The 27,265-nt window shown below is 34.2% G+C and overlaps 23 non-coding genes and 1 pseudogene across 23 annotated transcripts; all 24 read right to left on the bottom strand.

The window, feature by feature from the left end:
- Positions 1 to 3,709: 3,709 nt before the first annotated feature.
- Positions 3,710 to 3,920, bottom strand: LOC142142242 (small nucleolar RNA U3). Its single transcript, XR_012689166.1, has one exon. It is a non-coding gene; the product is annotated as a small nucleolar RNA U3 (small nucleolar RNA).
- Positions 3,921 to 4,635: 715 nt separating this feature from the next.
- On the bottom strand, positions 4,636 to 4,851 carry LOC142142258 (small nucleolar RNA U3). The gene has a single exon (XR_012689180.1). It is a non-coding gene; the product is annotated as a small nucleolar RNA U3 (small nucleolar RNA).
- A 710-nt stretch (positions 4,852 to 5,561) lies between these two features.
- LOC142142248 (small nucleolar RNA U3) lies at positions 5,562 to 5,777 on the bottom strand. Its single transcript, XR_012689171.1, has one exon. It is a non-coding gene; the product is annotated as a small nucleolar RNA U3 (small nucleolar RNA).
- Positions 5,778 to 6,488: 711 nt separating this feature from the next.
- LOC142142270 (small nucleolar RNA U3) lies at positions 6,489 to 6,691 on the bottom strand (annotated as a pseudogene).
- A 2,445-nt stretch (positions 6,692 to 9,136) lies between these two features.
- Positions 9,137 to 9,352, bottom strand: LOC142142249 (small nucleolar RNA U3). The gene has a single exon (XR_012689172.1). It is a non-coding gene; the product is annotated as a small nucleolar RNA U3 (small nucleolar RNA).
- A 709-nt stretch (positions 9,353 to 10,061) lies between these two features.
- On the bottom strand, positions 10,062 to 10,277 carry LOC142142247 (small nucleolar RNA U3). The gene has a single exon (XR_012689170.1). It is a non-coding gene; the product is annotated as a small nucleolar RNA U3 (small nucleolar RNA).
- Positions 10,278 to 10,987: 710 nt separating this feature from the next.
- On the bottom strand, positions 10,988 to 11,203 carry LOC142142264 (small nucleolar RNA U3). The gene has a single exon (XR_012689186.1). It is a non-coding gene; the product is annotated as a small nucleolar RNA U3 (small nucleolar RNA).
- A 708-nt stretch (positions 11,204 to 11,911) lies between these two features.
- Positions 11,912 to 12,127, bottom strand: LOC142142238 (small nucleolar RNA U3). Its single transcript, XR_012689162.1, has one exon. It is a non-coding gene; the product is annotated as a small nucleolar RNA U3 (small nucleolar RNA).
- Positions 12,128 to 12,837: 710 nt separating this feature from the next.
- On the bottom strand, positions 12,838 to 13,050 carry LOC142142257 (small nucleolar RNA U3). Its single transcript, XR_012689179.1, has one exon. It is a non-coding gene; the product is annotated as a small nucleolar RNA U3 (small nucleolar RNA).
- Positions 13,051 to 13,760: 710 nt separating this feature from the next.
- Positions 13,761 to 13,976, bottom strand: LOC142142246 (small nucleolar RNA U3). The gene has a single exon (XR_012689169.1). It is a non-coding gene; the product is annotated as a small nucleolar RNA U3 (small nucleolar RNA).
- Positions 13,977 to 14,684: 708 nt separating this feature from the next.
- LOC142142254 (small nucleolar RNA U3) lies at positions 14,685 to 14,900 on the bottom strand. Its single transcript, XR_012689177.1, has one exon. It is a non-coding gene; the product is annotated as a small nucleolar RNA U3 (small nucleolar RNA).
- Positions 14,901 to 15,609: 709 nt separating this feature from the next.
- On the bottom strand, positions 15,610 to 15,825 carry LOC142142265 (small nucleolar RNA U3). Its single transcript, XR_012689187.1, has one exon. It is a non-coding gene; the product is annotated as a small nucleolar RNA U3 (small nucleolar RNA).
- Positions 15,826 to 16,535: 710 nt separating this feature from the next.
- Positions 16,536 to 16,751, bottom strand: LOC142142240 (small nucleolar RNA U3). Its single transcript, XR_012689164.1, has one exon. It is a non-coding gene; the product is annotated as a small nucleolar RNA U3 (small nucleolar RNA).
- A 710-nt stretch (positions 16,752 to 17,461) lies between these two features.
- Positions 17,462 to 17,677, bottom strand: LOC142142243 (small nucleolar RNA U3). Its single transcript, XR_012689167.1, has one exon. It is a non-coding gene; the product is annotated as a small nucleolar RNA U3 (small nucleolar RNA).
- Positions 17,678 to 18,386: 709 nt separating this feature from the next.
- Positions 18,387 to 18,602, bottom strand: LOC142142241 (small nucleolar RNA U3). The gene has a single exon (XR_012689165.1). It is a non-coding gene; the product is annotated as a small nucleolar RNA U3 (small nucleolar RNA).
- Positions 18,603 to 19,312: 710 nt separating this feature from the next.
- LOC142142268 (small nucleolar RNA U3) lies at positions 19,313 to 19,528 on the bottom strand. Its single transcript, XR_012689189.1, has one exon. It is a non-coding gene; the product is annotated as a small nucleolar RNA U3 (small nucleolar RNA).
- Positions 19,529 to 20,237: 709 nt separating this feature from the next.
- Positions 20,238 to 20,453, bottom strand: LOC142142260 (small nucleolar RNA U3). The gene has a single exon (XR_012689182.1). It is a non-coding gene; the product is annotated as a small nucleolar RNA U3 (small nucleolar RNA).
- A 710-nt stretch (positions 20,454 to 21,163) lies between these two features.
- LOC142142262 (small nucleolar RNA U3) lies at positions 21,164 to 21,379 on the bottom strand. Its single transcript, XR_012689184.1, has one exon. It is a non-coding gene; the product is annotated as a small nucleolar RNA U3 (small nucleolar RNA).
- A 709-nt stretch (positions 21,380 to 22,088) lies between these two features.
- On the bottom strand, positions 22,089 to 22,304 carry LOC142142269 (small nucleolar RNA U3). The gene has a single exon (XR_012689190.1). It is a non-coding gene; the product is annotated as a small nucleolar RNA U3 (small nucleolar RNA).
- Positions 22,305 to 23,013: 709 nt separating this feature from the next.
- LOC142142259 (small nucleolar RNA U3) lies at positions 23,014 to 23,229 on the bottom strand. The gene has a single exon (XR_012689181.1). It is a non-coding gene; the product is annotated as a small nucleolar RNA U3 (small nucleolar RNA).
- Positions 23,230 to 23,937: 708 nt separating this feature from the next.
- LOC142142252 (small nucleolar RNA U3) lies at positions 23,938 to 24,153 on the bottom strand. Its single transcript, XR_012689175.1, has one exon. It is a non-coding gene; the product is annotated as a small nucleolar RNA U3 (small nucleolar RNA).
- Positions 24,154 to 24,861: 708 nt separating this feature from the next.
- On the bottom strand, positions 24,862 to 25,077 carry LOC142142263 (small nucleolar RNA U3). Its single transcript, XR_012689185.1, has one exon. It is a non-coding gene; the product is annotated as a small nucleolar RNA U3 (small nucleolar RNA).
- Positions 25,078 to 25,787: 710 nt separating this feature from the next.
- Positions 25,788 to 26,003, bottom strand: LOC142142261 (small nucleolar RNA U3). The gene has a single exon (XR_012689183.1). It is a non-coding gene; the product is annotated as a small nucleolar RNA U3 (small nucleolar RNA).
- Positions 26,004 to 26,713: 710 nt separating this feature from the next.
- Positions 26,714 to 26,929, bottom strand: LOC142142251 (small nucleolar RNA U3). Its single transcript, XR_012689174.1, has one exon. It is a non-coding gene; the product is annotated as a small nucleolar RNA U3 (small nucleolar RNA).
- Positions 26,930 to 27,265: the final 336 nt, after the last annotated feature.

Genomic DNA, 27,265 nt, shown 5'->3' with positions numbered 1-27,265 from the left:
CTTTGTACTTCTCAGGTAGCACTTTTTGGCCAGACTTAGGGCTAGATTTACTAAGGTTCAAGTTTGGTGTTGTTTTTTTAAACTTGCACACATCACATGTAAAATAGCTGGTGATGGGTGGCAGATTGAAAACAGCTAAACTGCCGACGGTTTGATTAAAACTGCCAGCCAAAAGACAGGACAGGACATTTTTAATACCTGCTCAAACATGCTATTTGAAACATGCTGTTTTTCCGTCGGTTTTAAAACCTGTGGAAAAATTGTTGAAAACTGGCGGTTTCACCAAACCGCCCTTTAGTAAATCTAGCCCCTAGTCTCCTCTCTTTGGAAAGTAGCACATACTATTGCTGCTTTCACTGGTTGTAGCAAATAGTCTGGCATGACTTATCTAACTCCTTTATTCTTTTAGCTCTCCAATTAATCATTGGGTAATGTGTAGAAAGAGGGGTAATTGAGCTCTTTGGGTTGTGAATGGTGCTAAGTAAGATTTGACACACAAGAGCACCCAAATAGTTTTGTGGGTTGCCAAGGCTGGTATTATGGGACATCCATACACAGTTTTAATTGTCATTGGCTTGACATTCAGAACCAAGGGTAGTTCCATCTTGCAGGTGAAGCCCAAATGTCTGAAATTTTTTATGGTTCTGCAATCGAAGAAAGGCCTCAGAGTCTATAAGTCCCCTAGGAGAGAGTGATATACAGCTTAAATTGCAGAACTTATCAGAAGAATTGTACTAATGCTCACTGGACTCGCCTCCTGTTGTGTGAGCAAAACTGTTTCCCAACAACTCAGATATTTTCAATTCTGGGCACTTTTCCTTCCAATTGTCTAGATGGTCACAATAAAAACAACCAACAATCTCTCATCCTTGGGCAATATAAAGTTGCCTAGCTGCATAGGCTCCTCGACATGTTTGTATTATTGATGGCTGGTGAGTTAATGGGAGATGAGCTTGTTTTTCAAAGGAGTCTGCAGAACCTTACTGAAAAGAGGCAAGTAGTGTTGCATCATTTCAACTGGTATCTGCTTTGAGGCTCTGAATTTTAAAAGCAGACTGGACAACTGGACTACTATGTATTGCTTAGGCACTGATGGTATGGCTGAGAAAGTCAAAGATCAACTTCAATGTAGCCAGAAACTCCTATTACCCATTGTTAAAGAACCCATACTTACGCCATAAATGCGCAAGCTAACTTTTTATTCTATTTCTGGATGCGCTCATTACATTACCATACTGTATCACACAGATTTTTCTATATAATATCTCCTGCATCAAGACATTATAAATTCATAACCACAGCACATATATATATATGGATGAAATAGAATCTTTACTTGTACAATAAAGTAATAATATAATTTCAATAACATAATCTTACACATGGTACATATAATAGACGACAATCTATGTGTAGGTACAATATCTTATTTATTATATATTTGTGCCTGCGTGTATGTATGTGTGTATGTATTTCAGAATTCATTACAATTCACATGATGCAATATCTCCATCTTAATCCTATTTGCTCTAAAGATCTATATATCCCTATTTCAGTACATATGCTCATAATGAAACTTCTTCTTACAATGCAAAGTCACCATCCAAAATGGCTGACCTAACACTAGGCTTTGTTACGAACACATGCTAGCAGAATGTGGATTTAACTTAATATATGTTTATATAGCATTGTCCAGTAATTTTCCTTTGGTCTCACATGGAGGGGATATTTGCGAACTTCCCAGCAACATTTTTAATTTCAATTCAAGCTATGTGCAACAAAGGACATCTATTTCTATCCATCTTTATCACAAAGCATTTCTCATATAACTTTCTTTTTCATAATATATCTGTTTGTCCAGACATTACACACTCTTATCCACACATGTCCCACAGCCTGGGGGGGGGGGGGGGAGCACACACCAACAAGGGAAGCTACCAAATATAGTCTGTATTAAAATCAACAACCAGAAGTTCAATATATATTTACAGTGTTACACAATACAGTATGAATCTTTATTTAGTAGATATTCACAGAGAAGCCACACTATAGACACATCAAATACAATACTATTCAAGTATGAGATCTATTGTATTGGCACAATCCAACTTCTAAGGTACTACTAGATCCACTGCACCCATCAGGGGTTACTATGGCAGTGTGAGAATCTGCCACCTCTGAGGAAAGAGTTAAACTACTGGGAGCAAATTGAGACTATTTAAGGGCTCAAATAAAGTCTAGGCTCAACTGGTGTTTGGGGAGGGTGGAAATCTCACTCCTCTCAACTGAAGGAACCTGTATATCCTGAACTTTCTGCATTGCTTTGGCTTGCTGTTCACCTATATTGCATGTTTTTACACTTTAGATCCTCACAATAAAGCTCCAAACTCAAAACTTTGGTTGGAGGCTTGATATTAATCTACTACAAGTTTTGTCAGTTATTGGACTCAAGTCAGGTTCTGCCTTGAAGACTTGGGAGCCAGCATGGTGTAAGTGATGCACAAGTTTTTTCACAACTTAAGGAGCTGCAAGAACAAGGATTACAACAGTAGTAGCAACTCCAGCAGGACCAAATGGTGCAGATGGCAAAAAACCCCAGAAAATTTTCACATGCTCTTCTGGGAGGAAGGGACTGCTCACTAGGAGAAGGTCTGGAGGCTGAGATATGGAGTAAAAGCTACTTCCACTCACACTTCAATGACTCCTGTAATTCCTAAAATGAGGGCAGGCAATGGTGTTGATGCTTTTCTGAACACCTCTGAGAAAGTGGCCACTGCTCAGGCTTGGACCGCACTCTTCAAGTTGCCCCTCAGCTAACAAGTGTGGCTTATATGGGCTTTGCGGTGCTCTCTGCTGGTGATGCCGTTGATAATGAAAAAGATAAAGCAACTATCTGTAACTGGAATGTCATGCTATCAGCCAGTGGAGACTGTGGTCTTGAAGTAGTTCACTAGTCTTTTTCCCCAAAGCCAGTTTTAGTAGGTGGACATTCATAGGACAGAGAACTTGACTTTGACTGTTTGTTTTGTTGAAAATGCTTTGGTGGCGGTTGGTGGTGTGAAACTCTTGTCATCACTGACTGGCTCAGAGAGTCCTCACCTACACTACAAGCGGAAAAGGTCAACAAGGGCAAAAGATGTAAGAGCTCTGTTTGTTCTACAGGGACTGGTTCTGGTAAGCCCCACCCAGACACTACCCTTTTACCTGAATGTCACTGTTCCTTTATGTAGGTGCTCACCACCGCTTCCACTACTCCTGATTCGCTAGTGATACAGATACTTGTAAAGGCTGAGAATAGGATAGTTAAGTAAAAATAGTGGACTTTATTTGCAGTAGGAATTACTCCTGCCATAGAGAGTTGAATAACATAAACCTATACATATTAGATGTATCCATGGAGACATTTCTGTAAACCCAACTGCTCTAATAATCTGCAATACAAGAAAGCCCTTAGTAAAACCACATATTTTCATTTGTCTTTTAAACCCTCTTAAAAAGGACAGTTTTAATAAAGCTGAAACCAAAATACTCAAGAACTTTTTAAAATGTTTTATTGCATGTTATACACTAGAGAAGCATTTCCAAATTCAGACATGTTAACAAATCAACCTACGCATTGCGGAATTGTTTGAGTCTGCTTCAGATTTGACAGAAAACTCGGTGGGAAAACAGTAAAGACTTTTGCACCTTATTTTAAAAGAAGAAATCAACCACTCAGAATGAACTCTCTTCCACCATCTTTACTATGTAAAGGATTGGCACAGTCATCAAAAGCAAACAACATCTGTATGAAACAGAGTTGCCAACTACCTTCATGCTGAGAAGAAAGCTCTAGACTTCATCATGGTGGTTGGTGAGTCTGAACACTTTCAAGCACATTTCTCCATTCATTGCCAATAGAAATGATCCCTGAAAATATAATCTTAATGTCCTTTTTGCAGATGAAATACCTCTAATACATTAATGACTCTTTCAAGTAATTGTGACATTTTTTGACCAGATCCCAATCATGAAACTGGAACCAGAAAATGTCTATTTTGTTTCAACAATTTCATCTACTATAGAAATCTATTGTGTAGAAATGAAATATCAAACACATCTCTGGGTCCACTGAGGCATTTCACTACAGTATGTGACAAATGTTTGTACTTTGAACATATATTCATGTTAATACCCCAAAGATTATTGCAAAATTATATGGCTGAGACTGAAAACTAGTAGTTACACTTTCATAACCACCTAAAACCTAACTATAATCTCAGATTTTTCAGTAATTATTAAGAAATAATAAAAATGTCTATACCCTAAAGCTTGATTAATTCGGATCCCAGATGCGCAACGTTGAATTTCTAATAATCTGCAATACAAGAAAACACTTGGTAAAACCACATATTTTCATTTCTCTTTTAAACCTTCTTGAAAAGGACAGTTTTAATAAAGCTGAAACCAAAATACTCAAGAACTTTTTAAAATATTCTATTGTATGTTATATACTAGAGAAGCATTTCCAAATTCAGACATTTTAACAAATCAACCTACGCATTGCGGAATTGTTTGAGTCTGCTTCAGATTTGACCAAAAACTCTGTGAGACAACATTAAAGACTTTTGCACCTAATTTTAAAAGAAGAAATCAACCACTCAGAATGAACTCTCTTCCACCATCTTTACTATGTAAAGGATTGGCACAGTCATCAAAATCAAACAACATCCATATGAAACAGAGTTGCCAAATGCCTTCATGCTGAGAAGAAAGCTCTAGAATTCATCATGGTGGTTGGTGAGTCTGAACACTTTCAAGCACATTTCTCCATTCATTGCCAATAGAAATCATCCCTGAAAGTATAATCTTAACGTCCTTTTGCAGATGTATTAGCTTTACTACATTAATTACTCTTTCAAGTAATGGTGACATTTTTTGACCAGATCTCAATCATGAAACTGGATCCAGAAAATGTCTTTTTTGTTTCAACAATTACATCTACTATAGAAATCTGTTGTGTAGAAATGAAATATCAAACACATCTCTGGGTCCACTGAGGCATTTCAATACAGTATGTGACAAATGTTTGTACTTTGAACATATATTCATGTTAATGCCCCAAAGATTATTGCAAAATTATATGGCTGAGACTGAAAACTAGTAGTTACACTTTCATAACCACCTAAAACCTAACTATAATCTCACATTTTTCAGCAATTTATTAAGAAATAATAAAGTTGTCTATACCCTTAAGCTTGAATAATTCGGATCCCAGATACGCAACGTTGAACTTCTAATAATCTGCAATACAAGAAAACACTCGGTAAAACCACATATTTTCATTTGTCTTTTAAACGCTCTTAAAAAGCACAGTTTTAATAAAGCTGATACCAAAATACTCAAGAACTTTTTAAAATATTTTATTGTATGTTATATACTAGAGAAGCATTTCCAAATTCAGACATTTTAACAAATCAACCTACGCATTGCGGAATTGTTTGAGTCTGCTTCAGATTTGACCAAAAACTCTGTGAGACAACATTAAAGACTTTTGCACCTAATTTTAAAAGAAGAAATCAACCACTCAGAATGAACTCTCTTCCACCATCTTTACTATGTAAAGGATTGGCACAGTCATCAAAATCAAACAACATCCATATGAAACAGAGTTGCCAAATGCCTTCATGCTGAGAAGAAAGCTCTAGAATTCATCATGGTGGTTGGTGAGTCTGAACACTTTCAAGCACATTTCTCCATTCATTGCCAATAGAAATGATCCCTGAAAGTATAATCTTAACGTCCTTTTGCAGATGTATTAGCTTTACTACATTAATTACTCTTTCAAGTAATGGTGACATTTTTTGACCAGATCTCAATCATGAAACTGGATCCAGAAAATGTCTTTTTTGTTTCAACAATTACATCTACTATAGAAATCTATTGTGTAGAAATGAAATATCAAACACATCTCTGGGTCCACTGAGGCATTTCAATACAGTATGTGACAAATGTTTGTACTTTGAACATATATTCATGTTAATGCCCCAAAGATTATTGCAAAATTATATGGCTGAGACTGAAAACTAGTAGTTACACTTTCATAACCACCTAAAACCTAACTATAATCTCACATTTTTCAGCAATTTATTAAGAAATAATAAAGTTGTCTATACCCTTAAGCTTGAATAATTCGGATCCCAGATACGCAACGTTGAACTTCTAATAATCTGCAATACAAGAAAACACTCGGTAAAACCACATATTTTCATTTGTCTTTTAAACCCTCTTAAAAAGCACAGTTTTAATAAAGCTGATACCAAAATACTCAAGAACTTTTTAAAATATTTTATTGTATGTTATATACTAGAGAAGCATTTCCAAATTCAGACATTTTAACAAATCAACCACCGCATTGCGGAATTGTTTGAGTCTGCTTCAGATTTGACCAAAAAACTCTGTGGGAAAACGTTAAAGACTTTTGCACCTAATTTTAAAAGAAGAAATCAACCACTCAGAATGAACTCTCTTCCACCATCTTTACTATGTAAAGGATTGGCACAGTCATCAAAAGCAAACAACATCTGTATGAAACAGAGTTGCCAACTGCCTTCATGCTGAGAAGAAAGCTCTAGAATTCATCATGGTGGTTGGTGAGTCTGAACCAGGGCCGGATTAAGGGAATGGAGGCCCCTGGGCTAAGGGGGGCCTCCATTCCCCCGTGAGGCCCCCAATGTGAGCCGCCCCCGCCCCCCGTGAGGTGCCTGGTGCCCCCGCCCCCTGTGAGGCCCCCCCCAAGCGCTTACCTGGCTGTCAGTGCAGTCCTCCTTCTGCGGCGCGCTGTAATCTGCTTACTGAGGAGATCTCGCGAGAGTTCGCACGAACCAATTATATAAAATCTAAGCACAGTGCTCACATGGTTATTTACCAGACGCACAGGGTATCCATATGAGTACCACACCAGCACAGTGCCCACAGGTCAATGCTCACAAGATTGTATGCTAGTCCAGCTGTCTCCAAATGATTATGAAAGAACCAATGTGCCCACTTGAGAATATACCACACCAGCACAGTGCACACAATATTATATACCACACAACAGAGTGCCAACATAAAAAAGCTATTAAGAGCCCTATTGTTTATATGCCAACCAAGCAATGTGTCACACTAGTATATACCAGTTCAGTAGAAGGCTAATAGAAGCCAATCCAACACAGTGAGCATATTATTATATTGTAGCCCTAATCATTGCCCACATAGTTATATACCAATCCAGCAGAGTGTCATATGAGGATATAATAGCTGATCACAGTGTACCAGTAAAGTTCCCATATTATTATATATTGGTCCAAAACAAATTATAACATACCAGCATAGTAGAATGAGTAGAATGATCATATGATTATACCAGTTGTGTTCTTTGCATTATGTATACTTCAATATCTGCCGCACTGTTGGGTCAGTACTGGTTATTTACTTTGAGGAGCACACAGCTGTTAACCACCAATACTCAGTGGGATTCAGGGGTTCTGTCTGCCATGCTGACTGGTCTGGTAACAGAACAGGAGTAACTGAAATGCATAAGTTATATCATTGTTACACTGATATCACATTCCAGTCAGTCTCTCCTTCACTGCTAGGCAATCTGTACTGTGAGTCAGAACCCTGCACAAGTGGGGGTTGGTGAAGGAAATAACCAATGTTGACATCCAATGGGTATACAAACACTTAAAGACTCTCTGTTGTAAGGTGATTTTATTTTCTCAAATACTTAGAAAGAATAACAACAGGAACTGTTATAGCCTGTTACAGCCCACAGCACTTACAGAATCCTAAGCATTTGCCAAGGTTGCATAGCAGGTAATTCAGCCCTGATAATGATATATTTTGCTGAGTCATATAAACATAAACATTGGCTTGGTTTTGATTATCTTGAGAACGTAGAAGTTTAATAGAAACTGCCTTACAGGTTCACTAACAGATAGACCAATTCTAGCTACGATGGAGTCCGTATTGCGACTTACTAAATCTATACTCACTCATAACTACTTCACATTTGGCAGTGACACATGCCTACAGAAAACAGGAACAGCGCCCCCGCCCCCCGTGAGGCCCCCCCAAGTGCTTACCTGGCTGTCAGTGCAGTACTCCTTCCGCGGCACGCTGTAATCTGCTTACTGAGGAGATCTCGCGAGAGTCGAACTCTCGCAAGATCTCCTCAGTAAGTAGACTACTGAGCGCCGGGGACGGAAGACTGCACCGACAGCGAGGTAAGCGCTTGGGGGGGGCCTCACAGAGAGCAGCGGACTTTGAAGGGCCCCCTGGATGCCCGAGGCCCCTGGGCTATAGCCCAGTTAGGCCTTAGGTTAATCCGGCCCTGGTCTGAACACTTTCAAGCACATTTCTCCATTCATTGCCAATAGAAATAATCCCTGAAAGTATAATCTTAACATCCTTTTGCAAATGAATAACCTTTACTACATGAATTACTCTTTCAAGTAATGGTGACATTTTTTGACCAGATCTCAATCATGAAACTGGATCCAGAAAATGTCTATTTTGTTTCAACAATTTCATCTACTATACAAATCTTTTGTGTAGAAATGAAATATCAAACACATCTCTGGGTCCACTGAGGCATTTCAATACAGTATGTGACAAATGTTTGTACTTTGAACATATATTCATGTTAATGCCCCAAAGATTATTGCAAAATTATATGGGTGAGACTGAAAACTAGTAGTTACACTTTCATAACCACCTAAAACCTAAATATAATCTCACATTTTTCAGTAATTATTAAGAAATAATAAAGTTGTCTATACCCTTAAGCTTGATTAATTCTGATCCCAGATGCGCAATGTTGAACTTCTAATAATCTGCAATACAAGAAAACACTCGGTAAAACCACATATTTTCATTTGTCTTTTAAACCCTCTTAAAAAGGACAGATTTAATAAAGCTGAAACCAAAATACTCAATAACTTTTTAAAATGTTTAATTGTATGTTATACAGTAGAGAAGCATTTCCAAATTCAGACATGTTAACAAATCAACCTACGCATTGCGGAATTGTTTGAGTCTGCTTCAGATTTGACCAAAAACTCTATGGGAAAACATTAAAGACTTTTGCACCTAATTTTAAAAGAAGAAATCAACCACTCAGAATGAACTCTTTTCCACCATCTTTACTATGTAAAGGATTGGCACAGTCATCAAAAGCAAACAACATCTGTATGAAACAGAGTTGCCAACTGCCTTCATGCTGAGAAGAAAGCTCTAGAATTCATCATGGTGGTTGGTGAGCCTGAACACTTTCAAGCACATTTCTCCATTCATTGCCAATAGAAATAATCCCTGAAAGCATAATCTTAACATCCTTTTGCAGATGAATAACCTTTACTACATGAATTACTCTTTCAAGTAATGGTTACATTTTTTGACCAGATCTCAATCATGAAACTGGATCCAGAAAATGTCTATTTTGTTTCAACAATTTCATCTACTATACAAATCTTTTGTGTAGAAATGAAATATCAAACACATCTCTGGGTCCACTGAGGCATTTCACTACAGTATGTGACAAATGTTTGTACTTTGAACATATATTCATATTAATACCCCAAAGATTATTGCAAAATTATATGGCTGAGACTGAAAACTAGTAGTTACACTTTCATAACCACCTAAAACCTAACTATAATCTCAGATTTTTCAGTAATTATTAAGAAATAATAAAAATGTCTATACCCTAAAGCTTAATTAATTCGGATCCCAGATGCGCAACGTTGAATTTCTAATAATCTGCAATACAAGAAAACACTTGGTAAAACCACATATTTTCATTTCTCTGTTAAACCTTCTTGAAAAGGACAGTTTTAATAAAGCTGAAACCAAAATACTCAAGAACTTTTTAAAATATTTTATTGTATGTTATATACTAGAGAAGCATTTCCAAATTCAGACATTTTAACAAATCAACCTACGCATTGCGGAATTGTTTGAGTCTGCTTCAGATTTGACCAAAAACTCTGTGAGACAACATTAAAGACTTTTGCACCTAATTTTAAAAGAAGAAATCAACCACTCAGAATGAACTCTCTTCCACCATCTTTACTATGTAAAGGATTGGCACAGTCATCAAAATCAAACAACATCCATATGAAACAGAGTTGCCAAATGCCTTCATGCTGAGAAGAAAGCTCTAGAATTCATCATGGTGGTTGGTGAGTCTGAACACTTTCAAGCACATTTCTCCATTCATTGCCAATAGAAATGATCCCTGAAAGTATAATCTTAACATCCTTTTGCAGATGTATTAGCTTTACTACATTAATTACTCTTTCAAGTAATGGTGACATTTTTTGACCAGATCTCAATCATGAAACTGGATCCAGAAAATGTCTTTTTTGTTTCAACAATTACATCTACTATAGAAATCTATTGTGTAGAAATGAAATATCAAACACATCTCTGGGTCCACTGAGGCATTTCAATACAGTATGTGACAAATGTTTGTACTTTGAACATATATTCATGTTAATGCCCCAAAGATTATTGCAAAATTATATGGCTGAGACTGAAAACTAGTAGTTACACTTTCATAACCACCTAAAACCTAACTATAATCTCACATTTTTCAGCAATTTATTAAGAAATAATAAAGTTGTCTATACCCTTAAACTTGATTAATTCGGATTCCAGATGCGCAACGTTGAACTTCTAATAATCTGCAATACAAAAAAACACTCGGTAAAACCACATATTTTCATTTGTCTTTTAAACCCTCTTAAAAAGGACAGATTTAATAAAGCTGAAACCAAAATACTCAATAACTTTTTAAAATGTTTAATTGTATGTTATACAGTAGAGAAGCATTTCCAAATTCAGAAATGTTAACAAATCAACCTACGTATTGCGGAATTGTTTTAGTCTGCTTCAGATTTGACCAAAAACTCTATGGTAAAACGTTAAAGACTTTAGCACCTAATTTTAAAAGAAGAAATCAACCACTCAGAATGAACTCTCTTCCACCATCTTTTCTATGTAAAGGATTTGCACAGTCATCAAAATCAAACAACATCTGTATGACACAGAGTTGCCAACTGCCTTCATGCTGAAAAGAAAGCTCTAGAATTCATCATGGTGGTTGGTGAGTCTGAACACTTTCAAGCACATTTCTCCATTCATTGCCAATAGAAATGATCACTGAAAGTATAATCTTAACATCCTTTTGCAGATGTATTAGCTTTACTACATTAATTACTCTTTCAAGTAATGGTGACATTTTTTGACCAGATCCCAATCATGAAACTGGAACCAGAAAATGTCTTTTTTGTTTCAAAAATTACATCTACTATAGAAATCTATTGTGTAGAAATGAAATATCAAACACATCTCTGGGTCCACTGAGGCATTTCAATACAGTATGTGACAAATGTTTGTACTTTGAACATATATTCATGTTAATGCCCCAAAGATTATTGCAAAATTATATGGGTGAGACTGAAAACTAGTAGTTACACTTTCATAACACCTAAAACCTAACTATAATCTCACATTTTTCAGCAATTTATTCAGAAATAATAAAGTTGTCTATACCCTTAAGCTTGATTAATTCGGATTCCAGATGCGCAACGTTGAACTTCTAATAATCTGCAATACAAGAAAACACTCGGTAAAACCACATATTTTCATTTGTCTTTTAAACCCTCTTAAAAAGGACAGATTTAAAAAGCTGAAACCAAAATACTCAATAACATTTTAAAATGTTTTATTGTATGTTATATACTAGAGAAACATTTCCAAATTCAGACATGTTAACAAATCAACCTACACATTGCGGAATTGTTTGAGTCTGCTTCAGATTTGACCAAAAACTCTGTGAGACAACATTAATGACTTTTGCACCTAATTTTAAAAGAAGAAATCAACCACTCAGAATGAACTCTCTTCCACCATCTTTACTATGTAAAGGATTGGCACAGTCATCAAAAGCAAACAACATCTGTATGAAACAGAGTTGCCAACTGCCTTCATGCTGAGAAGAAAGCTCTAGAATTCATCATGGTGGTTGGTGAGTCTGAACACTTTCAAGCACATTTCTCCATTCATTGCCAATAGAAATGATCCCTGAATGTATAATCTTAATTTCCATTTGCAGATAAATTACCTCTAATACATTAATTACTCTTTCAAGTAATGGTGACATTTTTTGACCAGATCCCAATCATGAAACTGGATCCAGAAAATGTCTTTTTTGTTTCAACAATTACATCTACTATAGAAATCTATTGTGTAGAAATGAAATATCAAACACATCTCTGGGTCCACTGAGGCATTTCAATACAGTATGTGACAAATGTTTGTACTTTGAACATATATTCATGTTAATGCCCCAAAGATTATTGCAAAATTATATGGGTGAGACTGAAAACTAGTAGTTACATTTTCATAACCACCTAAAACCTAACTATAATCTCACATTTTTCAGCAATTTATTAAGAAATACTAAAGTTGTCTATACCCTTAAGCTTGATTAATTCGGATCCAAGATGCGCAACGTTGAACTTCTAATAATCTGCAATACAAGAAAACACTCGGTAAAACCACATATTTTCATTTGTCTTTTAAACCCTCTTAAAAAGGACAGTTTTAATAAAGTTGAAAAAAAAATACTCAAGAACTTTTTAAAAGATTTTATTGTATGTTATATACTAGAGAAGCATTTCCAAATTCAGACATTTTAACAAATCAACCTACGCATTGCGGAATTGTTTGAGTCTGCTTCAGATTTCACCAAAAACTCTATGGTAAAACGTTAAAGACTTTTGCACCTAATTTTAAAAGACGAAATCAACCACTCAGAATGAACTCTCTTCCACCATCTTTACTATGTAAAGGATTGGCACAGTCATCAAAAGCAAACATCTGTATGATACAGAGTTGCCAACTGCCTTCATGCTGAAAAGAAAGCTCTAGAAATCATCATGGTGGTTGGTGAGTCTGAACACTTTCAAGCACATTTCTCCATTCATTGCCAATAGAAATGATCCCTGAAAGTATAATCTTAACATCCTTTTGCAGATGTATTAGCTTTACTACATTAATTACTCTTTCAAGTAATGGTGACATTTTTTGACCAGATCTCCATCATGAAACTGGAACCAGAAAATGTCTTTTTTGTTTCAACAATTACATCTACTATAGAAATCTATTGTGTAGAAATGAAATATCAAACACATCTCTGGGTCCACTGAGGCATTTCAATACAGTATGTGACAAATGTTTGTACTTTGAACATATATTCATGTTAATGCCCCAAAGATTATTGCAAAATTATATGGGTGAGACTGAAAACTAGTAGTTACACTTTCATAACCACCTAAAACCTAACTATAATCTCACATTTTTCAGCAATTTATTCAGAAATAATAAAGTTGTCTATACCCTTAAACTTGATTAATTCGGATTCCAGATGCGCAACGTTGAACTTCTAATAATCTGCAATACAAGAAAACACTCGGTAAAACCACATATTTTCATTTGTCTTTTAAACCCTCTTAAAAAGGACAGATTTAAAAAAGCTGAAACCAAAATACTCAATAACATTTTAAAATGTTTTATTGTATGTTATATACTAGAGAAACATTTCCAAATTCAGACATGTTAACAAATCAACCTACACATTGCGGAATTGTTTGAGTCTGCTTCAGATTTGACCAAAAACTCTATGGGAAAACATTAAAGACTTTTGCACCTAATTTTAAAAGAAGAAATCAACCACTCAGAATGAACTCTCTTCCACCATCTTTACTATGTAAAGGATTGGCACAGTCATCAAAATCAAACAACATCCATATGAAACAGAGTTGCCAAATGCCTTCATGCTGAGAAGAAAGCTCTAGAATTCATCATGGTGGTTGGTGAGTCTGAACACTTTCAAGCACATTTCTCCATTCATTGCCAATAGAAATGATCCCTGAAAGTATAATCTTAATGACCTTTTGCAGATGTATTAGCTTTACTACATTAATTACTCTTTCAAGTAATGGTGACATTTTTTGACTAGATCCCAATCATGAAACTGGATCCAGAAAATGTCTTTTTTGTTTCAACAATTACATCTACTATAGAAATCTATTGTGTAGAAATGAAATATCAAACACATCTCTGGGTCCACTGAGGCATTTCAATACAGTATGTGACAAATGTTTGTACTTTGAACATATATTCATGTTAATGCCCCAAAGATTATTGCAAATTATATGGGTGAGACTGAAAACTAGTAGTTACACTTTCATAACCACCTAAAACCTAAATATAATCTCACATTTTTCAGTAATTATTAAGAAATAATAAAGTTGTCTATACCCTTAAGCTTGATTAATTCGGATCCCAGATGCGCAATGTTGAACTTCTAATAATCTGCAATACAAGAAAACACTCGGTAAAACCACATATTTTCATTTGTCTTTTAAACCCTCTTAAAAAGGACAGATTTAATAAAGCTGAAACCAAAATACTCAATAACTTTTTAAAATGTTTAATTGTATGTTATACAGTAGAGAAGCATTTCCAAATTCAGACATGTTAACAAATCAACCTACGTATTGCGGAATTGTTTTAGTCTGCTTCAGATTTGACCAAAAACTCTATGGTAAAACGTTAAAGACTTTAGCACCTAATTTTAAAAGAAGAAATCAACCACTCAGAATGAACTCTCTTCCACCATCTTTACTATGTAAAGGATTTGCACAGTCATCAAAATCAAACAACATCTGTATGACACAGAGTTGCCAACTGCCTTCATGCTGAAAAGAAAGCTCTAGAATTCATCATGGTGGTTGGTGAGTCTGAACACTTTCAAGCACATTTCTCCATTCATTGCCAATAGAAATGATCCCTGAAAGTATAATCTTAACATCCTTTTGCAGATGTATTAGCTTTACTACATTAATTACTCTTTCAAGTAATGGTGACATTTTTTGACCAGATCCCAATCATGAAACTGGAACCAGAAAATGTCTTTTTTGTTTCAAAAATTACATCTACTATAGAAATCTATTGTGTAGAAATGAAATATCAAACACATCTCTGGGTCCACTGAGGCATTTCAATACAGTATGTGACAAATGTTTGTACTTTGAACATATATTCATGTTAATGCCCCAAAGATTATTGCAAAATTATATGGGTGAGACTGAAAACTAGTAGTTACACTTTCATAACCACCTAAAACCTAAATATAATCTCACATTTTTTAGTAATTATTAAGAAATAATAAAGTTGTCTATACCCTTAAGCTTGATTAATTCGGATTCCAGATGCGCAACGTTGAACTTCTAATAATCTGCAATACAATAAAACACTCGGTAAAACCACATATATTCATTTGTCTTTTAAACCCTCTTAAAAAGCACAGTTTTAAAAAAGCTGAAACCAAAATACTCAATAACATTTTAAAATGTTTTATTGTATGTTATATACTAGAGAAACATTTCCAAATTCAGACATGTTAACAAATCAACCTACACATTGCGGAATTGTTTGAGTCTGCTTCAGATTTGACCAAAAACTCTATGGGAAAACATTAAAGACTTTTGCACCTAATTTTAAAAGAAGAAATCAACCACTCAGAATGAACTCTCTTCCACCATCTTCACTATGTAAAGGATTGGCACAGTCATCAAAATCAAACAACATCTGTATGACACAGAGTTGCCAACTGCCTTCATGCTGAAAAGAAAGCTCTAGAAATCATCATGGTGGTTGGTGAGTCTGAACACTTTCAAGCACATTTCTCCATTAATTGCCAATAAAAATGATCCCTGAAAGTATAATCTTAATGTCCTTTTGCAGATGAATTACCTCTACTACATTAATTACTCTTTCAAGTAATGGTGACATTTTTTGACCAGATCCCAATCATGAAACTGGATCCAGAAAATGTCTATTTTGTTTCAACAATTTCATCTACTATACAAATCTATTGTGTAGAAATGAAATATCAAACACATCTCTGGGTCCACTGAGGCATTTCAATACAGTATGTGACAAATGTTTGTACTTTGAACATATATTCATGTTAATGCCCCAAAGATTATTGCAAAATTACATGTGTGAGACTGAAAACTAGTAGTTACACTTTCATAACCACCTAAAACCTAACTATAATCTCACATTTTTCAGCAATTTATTCAGAAATAATAAAGTTGTCTATACCCTTAAGCTTGATTAATTCGGATTCCAGATGCGCAACGTTGAACTTCTAATAATCTGCAATACAAGAAAACACTCGGTAAAACCACATATTTTCATTTGTCTTTTAAACCCTCTTAAAAAGGACAGATTTAAAAAAGCTGAAACCAAAATACTCAATAACATTTTAAAATGTTTTATTGTATGTTATATACTAGAGAAACATTTCCAAATTCAGACATGTTAACAAATCAACCTACACATTGCGGAATTGTTTGAGTCTGCTTCAGATTTGACCAAAAACTCTGTGAGACAACATTAATGACTTTTGCACCTGATTTTAAAAGAAGAAATCAACCACTCAGAATGAACTCTCTTCCACCATCTTTACTATGTAAAGGATTGGCACAGTCATCAAAAGCAAACAACATCTGTATGAAACAGAGTTGCCAACTGCCTTCATGCTGAGAAGAAAGCTCTAGAATTCATCATGGTGGTTGGTGAGTCTGAACACTTTCAAGCACATTTCTCCATTCATTGCCAATAGAAATGATCCCTGAAAGTATAATCTTAATTTCCATTTGCAGATAAATTACCTCTAATACATTAATTACTCTTTCAAGTAATGGTGACATTTTTTGACCAGATCCCAATCATGAAACTGGATCCAGAAAATGTCTTTTTTGTTTCAACAATTACATCTACTATAGAAATCTATTGTGTAGAAATGAAATATCAAACACATCTCTGGGTCCACTGAGGCATTTCAATACAGTATGTGACAAATGTTTGTACTTTGAACATATATTCATGTTAATGCCCCAAAGATTATTGCAAAATTATATGGGTGAGACTGAAAACTAGTAGTTACATTTTCATAACCACCTAAAACCTAACTATAATCTCACATTTTTCAGCAATTTATTAAGAAATACTAAAGTTGTCTATACCCTTAAGCTTGATTAATTCGGATCCAAGATGCGCAACGTTGAACTTCTAATAATCTGCAATACAAGAAAACACTCGGTAAAACCACATATTTTCATTTGTCTTTTAAACCCTCTTAAAAAGGACAGTTTTAATAAAGTTGAAAAAAAAATACTCAAGAACTTTTTAAAAGATTTTATTGTATGTTATATACTAGAGAAGCATTTCCAAATTCAGACATGTTAACAAATCAACCTACGCATTGCGGAATTGTTTGAGTCTGCTTCAGATTTCACCAAAAACTCTGTGAGACAACATTAATGACTTTTGCACCTAATTTTAAAAGAAGAAATAAACCACTCAGAATGAACTCTCTTCCACCATCTTTACTATGTAAAGGATTGGCACAGTCATCAAAAGCAAACAACATCTGTATGAAACAGAGTTGCCAACTGCCTTCATGCTGAGAAGAAAGTTCTAGAATTCATCATGGTGGTTGATGAGTCTGAACACTGTCAAGCACATTTCTCCACTCATTGCCAATAGAAATGATCCCTGAAAGTATAACCTTAACATCCTTTTGCAGATGTATTAGCTTTACTACATTAATTACTCTTTCAAGTAATGGTGACATTTTTTGACCAGATCCCAATCATGAAACTGAAACCAGAAAATGTCTTTTTTGTTTCAACAATTACATCTACTATAGAAATCTATTGTGTAGAAATGAAATATCAAACACATCTCTGGGTCCACTGAGGCATTTCAATACAGTATGTGACAAATGTTTGTACTTTGAACATATATTCATGTTAATGCCCCAAAGATTATTGCAAAATTATATGGGTGAGACTGAAAACTAGTAGTTACACTTTCATAACCACCTAAAACCTAAATATAATCTCACATTTTTCAGTAATTATTCAGAAATAATAAAGTTGTCTATACCCTTAAGCTTGATTAATTCGTATCCCAGATGCGCAATGTTGAACTTCTAATAATCTGCAATACAAGAAAACACTCGGTAAAACCACATATTTTCATTTGTCTTTTAAACCCTCTTAAAAAGGACAGTTTTAATAAAGTTGACAAAAAAATACTCAAGAACTTTTTAAAAGATTTTATTGTATGTTATATACTAGAGAAGCATTTCCAAATTCAGACATGTTAACAAATCAACCTACGCATTGCGGAATTGTTTGAGTCTGCTTCAGATTTCACCAAAAACTCTGTGAGACAACATTAATGACTTTTGCACCTAATTTTAAAAGAAGAAATAAACCACTCAGAATGAACTCTCTTCCACCATCTTTACTATGTAAAGGATTGGCACAGTCATCAAAAGCAAACAACATCTGTATGAAACAGAGTTGCCAACTGCCTTCATGCTGAGAAGAAAGTTCTAGAATTCATCATGGTGGTTGATGAGTCTGAACACTGTCAAGCACATTTCTCCACTCATTGCCAATAGAAATGATCCCTGAATGTATAACCTTAATGTCCTTTTGCAGATGAATTACCTCTACTACATTAATTACTCTTTCAAGTAATGGTGACATTTTTTGACTAGATCCCAATCATGAAACTGGATCCAGAAAATGTCTATTTTGTTTCAACAATTACATCTACTATAGAAATCTATTGTGTAGAAATGAAATATCAAACACATCTCTGGGTCCACTGAGGCATTTCAATACAGTATGTGACAAATGTTTGTACTTTGAACATATATTCATGTAAATGCCCCAAAGATTATTGCAAAATTATATGGCTGAGACTGAAAACTAGTAGTTACACTTTCATAACCACCTAAAACCTAACTATAATCTCACATTTTTCAGCAATTTTTTCAGAAATAATAAAGTTGTCTATACCCTTAAACTTGATTAATTCGGATTCCAGATGCGCAACGTTGAACTTCTAATAATCTGCAATACAAGAAAACACTCGGTAAAACCACATATTTTCATTTGTCTTTTAAACCCTCTTAAAAAGGACAGATTTAAAAAAGCTGCAACCAAAATACTCAATAACATTTTAAAAGATTTTATTGTATGTTATATACTAGAGAAGCATTTCCAAATTCAGACATGTTAACAAATCAACCTACGCATTGCGGAATTGTTTGAGTCTGCTTCAGATTTGACCAAAAACTTTATGGGAAAACGTTAAAGACTTTTGCACCTAATTTTAAAAGACGAAATCAACCACTCAGAATGAACTCTCTTCCACCATCTTTACTATGTAAAGGATTGGCACAGTCATCAAAATCAAACAACATCCATATGAAACAGAGTTGCCAACTGCCTTCATGCTGAGATGAAAACTCTAGAATTCATCATGGTGGTTGGTGAGTCTGAACACTTTCAAGCACATTTCTCCATTCATTGCTAATTGAAATGATCCCTGAAAGTATAATCTTAATGTCCTTTTGCAGATGTATTAGCTTTACTACATTAATTACTCTTTCAAGTAATGGTGACATTTTTTGACTAGATCCCAATCATGAAACTGGATCCAGAAAATTTCTTTTTTGTTTCAACAATTACATCTACTATAGAAATCTATTGTGTAGAAATGAAATATCAAACACATCTCTGGGTCCACTGAGGCATTTCAATACAGTATGTGACAAATGTTTGTACTTTGAACATATATTCATGTAAATGCCCCAAAGATTATTGCAAAATTATATGGCTGAGACTGAAAACTAGTAGTTACACTTTCATAACCACCTAAAACCTAAATATAATCTCACATTTTTCAGTAATTATTAAGAAATAATAAAGTTGTCTATACCCTTAAGCTTGATTAATTCGTATCCCAGATGCGCAATGTTGAACTTCTAATAATCTGCAATACAAGAAAACACTCTGTAAAACCACATATTTTCATTTGTCTTTTAAACCCTCTTAAAAAGGACAGTTTTAATAAAGTTGAAAAAAAAATACTCAAGAACTTTTTAAAAGATTTTATTGTATGTTATATACTAGAGAAGCATTTAGAAATTCAGACATTTTAACAAATCAACCTACGCATTGCGGAATTGTTTGAGTCTGCTTCAGATTTCACCAAAAACTCTATGGGAAAACGTTAAAGACTTTTGCACCTAATTTTAAAAGACGAAATCAACCACTCAGAATGAACTCTCTTCCACCATCTTTACTATGTAAAGGATTGGCACAGTCATCAAAAGCAAACAACATCTGTATGACAGAGAGTTGCCAACTGCCTTCATGCTGAAAAGAAAGCTCTAGAAATCATCATGGTGGTTGGTGAGTCTGAACACTTTCAAGCACATTTCTCCATTCATTGCCAATAAAAATGATCCCTGAATGTATAATCTTAATGTCCTTTTGCAGATGAATAACCTTTACTACATTAATTACTCTTTCAAGTAATGGTGACATTTTTTGACCAGATCTCAATCATGAAACTGGATCCAGAAAATGTCTATTTTGTTTCAACAATTTCATCTACTATACAAATCTATTGTGTAGAAATGAAATATCAAACACATCTCTGGGTCCACTGAGGCATTTCAATACAGTATGTGACAAATGTTTGTACTTTGAACATATATTCATGTTAATGCCCCAAAGATTATTGCAAAATTATATGGGTGAGACTGAAAACTAGTAGTTACACTTTCATAACCACCTAAAACCTAACTATAATCTCACATTTTTCAGCAATTTTTTCAGAAATAATAAAGTTGTCTATACCCTTAAACTTGATTAATTCGGATTCCAGATGCGCAACGTTGAACTTCTAATAATCTGCAATACAAGAAAACACTCGGTAAAACCACATATTTTCATTTGTCTTTTAAACCCTCTTAAAAAGAACAGATTTAAAAAAGCTGAAACCAAAATACTCAATAACATTTTAAAAGATTTTATTGTATGTTATATACTAGAGAAGCAATTCCAAATTCAGAAATTTTAACAAATCAACCTACGCATTGCAGAATTGTTTGAGTCTGCTTCAGATTTGACCAAAAACTCTATGGCAAAACGTTAAAGACTTTTGCACCTAATTTTAAAAGAAGAAATCAACCACTCAGAATGAACTCTCTTCCACCATCTTTACTATGTAAAGGATTGGCACAGTCATCAAAAGCAAACAACATCTGTATGATACAGAGTTGCCAACTGCCTTCATGCTGAAAAGAAAGCTCTAGAAATCATTATGGTGGTTGGTGAGTCTGAACACTTTCAAGCACATTTCTCCATTCATTGCCAATAAAAATGATCCCTGAAAGTATAATCTTAATGTCCTTTTGCAGATGAATTACCTCTACTACATTAATTACTCTTTCAAGTAATGGTGACATTTTTTGACCAGATCCCAATCATGAAACTGGATCCAGAAAATGTCTATTTTGTTTCAACAATTTCATCTACTATAGAAATCTATTGTGTAGAAATGAAATATCAAACACATCTCTGGGTCCACTGAGGCATTTCAATACAGTATGTGACAAATGTTTGTACTTTGAACATATATTCATGTTAATGCCTCAAAGATTATTGCAAAATTATATGTGTGAGACTGAAAACTAGTAGTTACACTTTCATAACCACCTAAAACCTAACTATAATCTCACATTTTTCAGCAATTTATTCAGAAATAATAAAGTTGTCTATACCCTTAAGCTTGATTAATTCGGATTCCAGATGCGCAACGTTGAACTTCTAATAATCTGCAATACAAGAAAACACTCGGTAAAACCACATATTTTCATTTGTCTTTTAAACCCTCTTAAAAAGGACAGATTTAAAAAAGCTGAAACCAAAATACTCAATAACTTTTTAAAATGTTTTATTGTATGTTATATACTAGAGAAGCTTTTCTAAATTCAGACATGTTAACAAATCAACCTACGCATTGCGGAATTGTTTGAGTCTGCTTCAGATTTGACCAAAAACTCTGTGAGACAACATTAATGACTTTTGCACTAATTTTAAAAGAAGAAATCAACTACTCAGAATGAACTCTCTTCCACCATCTTTACTATGTAAAGGATTGGCACAGTCATCAAAATCAAACAACATCTGTATGACACAGAGTTGCCAACTGCCTTCATGCTGAAAAGAAAGCTCTAGAATTCATCATGGTGGTTGGTGAGTCTGAACACTTTCAAGCACATTTCTCCATTCATTGCTAATTGAAATGATCCCTGAAAGTATAATCTTAATGTCCTTTTGCAGATGTATTAGCTTTACTACATTAATTACTCTTTCAAGTAATGGTGACATTTTTTGACTAGATCCCAATCATGAAACTGGATCCAGAAAATGTCTTTTTTGTTTCAACAATTACATCTACTATAGAAATCTATTGTGTAGAAATGAAATATCAAACACATCTCTGGGTCCACTGAGGCATTTCAATACAGTATGTGACAAATGTTTGTACTTTGAACATATATTCATGTAAATGCCCCAAAGATTATTGCAAAATTATATGGCTGAGACTGAAAACTAGTAGTTACACTTTCATAACCACCTAAAACCTAAATATAATCTCACATTTTTCAGTAATTATTAAGAAATAATAAAGTTGTCTATACCCTTAAGCTTGATTAATTCGTATCCCAGATGCGCAATGTTGAACTTCTAATAATCTGCAATACAAGAAAACACTCGGTAAAACCACATATTTTCATTTGTCTTTTAAACCCTCTTAAAAAGGACAGTTTTAATAAAGTTGAAAAAAAAATACTCAAGAACTTTTTAAAAGATTTTATTGTATGTTATATACTAGAGAAGCATTTAGAAATTCAGACATTTTAACAAATCAACCTACGCATTGCGGAATTGTTTGAGTCTGCTTCAGATTTCACCAAAAACTCTATGGGAAAACGTTAAAGACTTTTGCACCTAATTTTAAAAGACGAAATCAACCACTCAGAATGAACTCTCTTCCACCATCTTTACTATGTAAAGGATTGGCACAGTCATCAAAAGCAAACAACATCTGTATGACAGAGAGTTGCCAACTGCCTTCATGCTGAAAAGAAAGCTCTAGAAATCATCATGGTGGTTGGTGAGTCTGAACACTTTCAAGCACATTTCTCCATTCATTGCCAATAAAAATGATCCCTGAATGTATAATCTTAATGTCCTTTTGCAGATGAATAACCTTTACTACATTAATTACTCTTTCAAGTAATGGTGACATTTTTTGACCAGATCTCAATCATGAAACTGGATCCAGAAAATGTCTATTTTGTTTCAACAATTTCATCTACTATACAAATCTATTGTGTAGAAATGAAATATCAAACACATCTCTGGGTCCACTGAGGCATTTCAATACAGTATGTGACAAATGTTTGTACTTTGAACATATATTCATGTTAATGCCCCAAAGATTATTGCAAAATTATATGGGTGAGACTGAAAACTAGTAGTTACACTTTCATAACCACCTAAAACCTAACTATAATCTCACATTTTTCAGCATTTTTTTCAGAAATAATAAAGTTGTCTATACCCTTAAACTTGATTATTCGGATTCCAGATGCGCAACGTTGAACTTCTAATAATCTGCAATACAAGAAAACACTCGGTAAAACCACATATTTTCATTTGTCTTTTAAACCCTCTTAAAAAGAACAGATTTAAAAAAGCTGAAACCAAAATACTCAATAACATTTTAAAAGATTTTATTGTATGTTATATACTAGAGAAGCATTTCCAAATTCAGAAATTTTAACAAATCAACCTACGCATTGCGGAATTGTTTGAGTCTGCTTCAGATTTGACCAAAAACTCTGTGAGACAACATTAATGACTTTTGCACTAATTTTAAAAGAAGAAATCAACTACTCAGAATGAACTCTCTTCCACCATCCTTACTATGTAAAGGATTGGCACAGTCATCAAAAGCAAACAACATCTGTATGACACAGAGTTGCCAACTGCCTTCATGCTGAGAAGAAAGTTCTAGAATTCATCATGGTGGTTGATGAGTCTGAACACTGTCAAGCACATTTCTCCACTCATTACCAATAGAAATGATCCCTGAAAGTATAACCTTAATGTCCTTTTGCAGATGAATTACCTCTACTACATTAATTACTCTTTCAAGTAATGGTGACATTTTTTGACTAGATGCCAATCATGAAACTGGATCCAGAAAATGTCTATTTTGTTTCAACAATTTCATTTACTATATAAATCTATTGTGTAGAAATGAAATATCAAACACATCTCTGGGTCCACTGAGGCATTTCAATACAGTATGTGACAAATGTTTGTACTTTGAACATATATTCATGTTAATGCCCCAAAGATTATTGCAAAATTATATGGGTGAGACTGAAAACTAGTAGTTACATTTTCATAACCACCTAAAACCTAACTGTAATCTCACATTTTTAGTAATTATTAAGAAAAAATAAAGTTGTCTATACCCTTAAGCTTGATTAATGCGGATCCCAGATGCGCAATGTTGAACTTCTAATAATCTGCAATACAAGAAAACACTTGGTAAAACCACATATTTTCATTTGTCTTTTAAACCCTCTTAAAAAGGACAGATTTAATAAAGCTGAAACCAAAATACTCAATAACTTTTTAAAATGTTTAATTGTATGTTATACAGTAGAGAAGCATTTCCAAATTCAGACATGTTAACAAATCAACCTACGCATTGCGGAATTGTTTGAGTCTGCTTCAGATTTGACCAAAAACTCTATGGGAAAACGTTAAAGACTTTTGCACCTAATTTTAAAAGAAGAAATCAACCACTCAGAATGAACTCTCTTCCACCATCTTTACTATGTAAAGGATTGGCACAGTCATCAAAATCAAACAACATCCATATGAAACAGAGTTGCCAACTGCCTTCATGCTGAGAAGAAAGCTCTAAAATTCATCATGGTGGTTGGTGAGTCTGAACACTTTCAAGCACATTTCTCCATTCATTGCTAATTGAAATGATCCCTGAAAGTATAATCTTAATGTCCTTTTGCAGATGTATTAGCTTTACTACATTAATTACTCTTTCAAGTAATGGTGACATTTTTTTGACTAGATCCCAATCATGAAACTGGATCCAGAAAATGTCTTTTTTGTTTCAACAATTACATCTACTATAGAAATCTATTGTGTAGAAATGAAATATCAAACACATCTCTGGGTCCACTGAGGCATTTCAATACAGTATGTGACAAATGTTTCTACTTTGAACATATATTCATGTTAATGCCCCAAAGATTATTGCAAAATTATATGGGTGAGACTGAAAACTAGTAGTTACACTTTCATAACCACCTAAAACCTAAATATAATCTCACATTTTTCAGTAATTATTAAGAAATAATAAAGTTGTCTATACCCTTAAGCTTGATTAATTTGTATCCCAGATGCGCAATGTTAAACTTCTAATAATCTGCAATACAAGAAAACACTCGGTAAAACCACATATTTTCATTTGTCTTTGAAACCCTCTTAAAAAGGACAGTTTTAATAAAGTTGAAAAAAAAATACTCAAGAACTTTTTAAAAGATGTTATTGTATGTTATATACTAGAGAAGCATTTCCAAATTCAGACATTTTAACAAATCAACCTACGCATTGCGGAATTGTTTGAGTCTGCTTCAGATTTCACCAAAAACTCTATGGGAAAACGTTAAAGACTTTTGCACCTAATTTTAAAAGACGAAATCAACCACTCAGAATGAACACTCTTCCACCATCTTTACTATGTAAAGGATTGGCACAGTCATCAAAAGCAAACAACATCTGTATGACACAGAGTTGCCAACTGCCTTCATGCTGAAAAGAAAGCTCTAGAAATCAGCATGGTGGTTGGTGAGTCTGAACACTTTCAAGCACATTTCTCCATTCATTGCCAATAGAAATGATCCCTGAAAGTATAATCTTAACATCCTTTTGCAGATGTATTAGCTTTACTACATTAATTACTCTTTCAAGTAATGGTGACATTTTTTGACCAGATCCCAATCATGAAACTGGAACCAGAAAATGTCTTTTTTGTTTCAACAATTACATCTACTATAGAAATCTATTGTGTAGAAATGAAATATCAAACACATCTCTGGGTCCACTGAGGCATTTCAATACAGTATGTGACAAATGTTTGTACTTTGAACATATATTCATGTTAATGCCCCAAAGATTATTGCAAAATTATATGGGTGAGACTGAAAACTAGTAGTTACACTTTCATAACCACCTAAAACCTAACTATAATCTCACATTTTTCAGCAATTTATTCAGAAATAATAAAGTTGTCTATACCCTTAAGCTTGATTAATTCAGATTCCAGATGCGCAACGTTGAACTTCTAATAATCTGCAATACAAGAAAACACTCGGTAAAACCACATATTTTCATTTGTCTTTTAAACCCTCTTAAAAAGGACAGATTTAAAAAAGCTGAAACCAAAATACTCAATAACATTTTAAAATGTTTAATTGTATGTTATACAGTAGAGAAGCATTTCCAAATTCAGACATGTTAACAAATCAACCTACGCATTGCGGAATTGTTTGAGTCTGCTTCAGATTTGACCAAAAACTCTATGGGAAAACGTTAAAGACTTTTGCACCTAATTTTAAAAGAAGAAATCAACCACTCAGAATGAACTCTCTTCCACCATCTTTACTATGTAAAGGATTGGCACAGTCATCAAAATCAAACAACATCTGTATGACACAGAGTTGCCAACTGCCTTCATGCTGAAAAGAAAGCTCTAGAATTCATCATGGTGGTTGGTGAGTCTGAACACTTTTAAGCACATTTCTCCATTCATTGCCAATAGAAATGATCCCTGAAAGTATAATCTTAACATCCTTTTGCAGATGTATTAGCTTTACTACATTAATTACTCTTTCAAGTAATGGTGACATTTTTTGACCAGATCCCAATCATGAAACTGGAACCAGAAAATGTCTTTTTTGTTTCAACAATTACATCTACTATAGAAATCTATTGTGTAGAAATGAAATATCAAACACATCTCTGGGTCCACTGAGGCTTTTCAATACAGTATGTGACAAATGTTTGTACTTTGAACATATATTCATGTTAATGCCCCAAAGATTATTGCAAAATTATATGGGTGAGACTGAAAACTAGTAGTTACACTTTCATAACCACCTAAAATCTAACTATAATCTCAC

This window comes from Mixophyes fleayi, chromosome 2, assembly GCF_038048845.1.
Source record: "Mixophyes fleayi isolate aMixFle1 chromosome 2, aMixFle1.hap1, whole genome shotgun sequence".
NCBI classification, from domain to species: domain Eukaryota; kingdom Metazoa; phylum Chordata; class Amphibia; order Anura; family Limnodynastidae; genus Mixophyes; species Mixophyes fleayi.
This window is presented reverse-complemented; position numbering and strand designations above follow the sequence as displayed.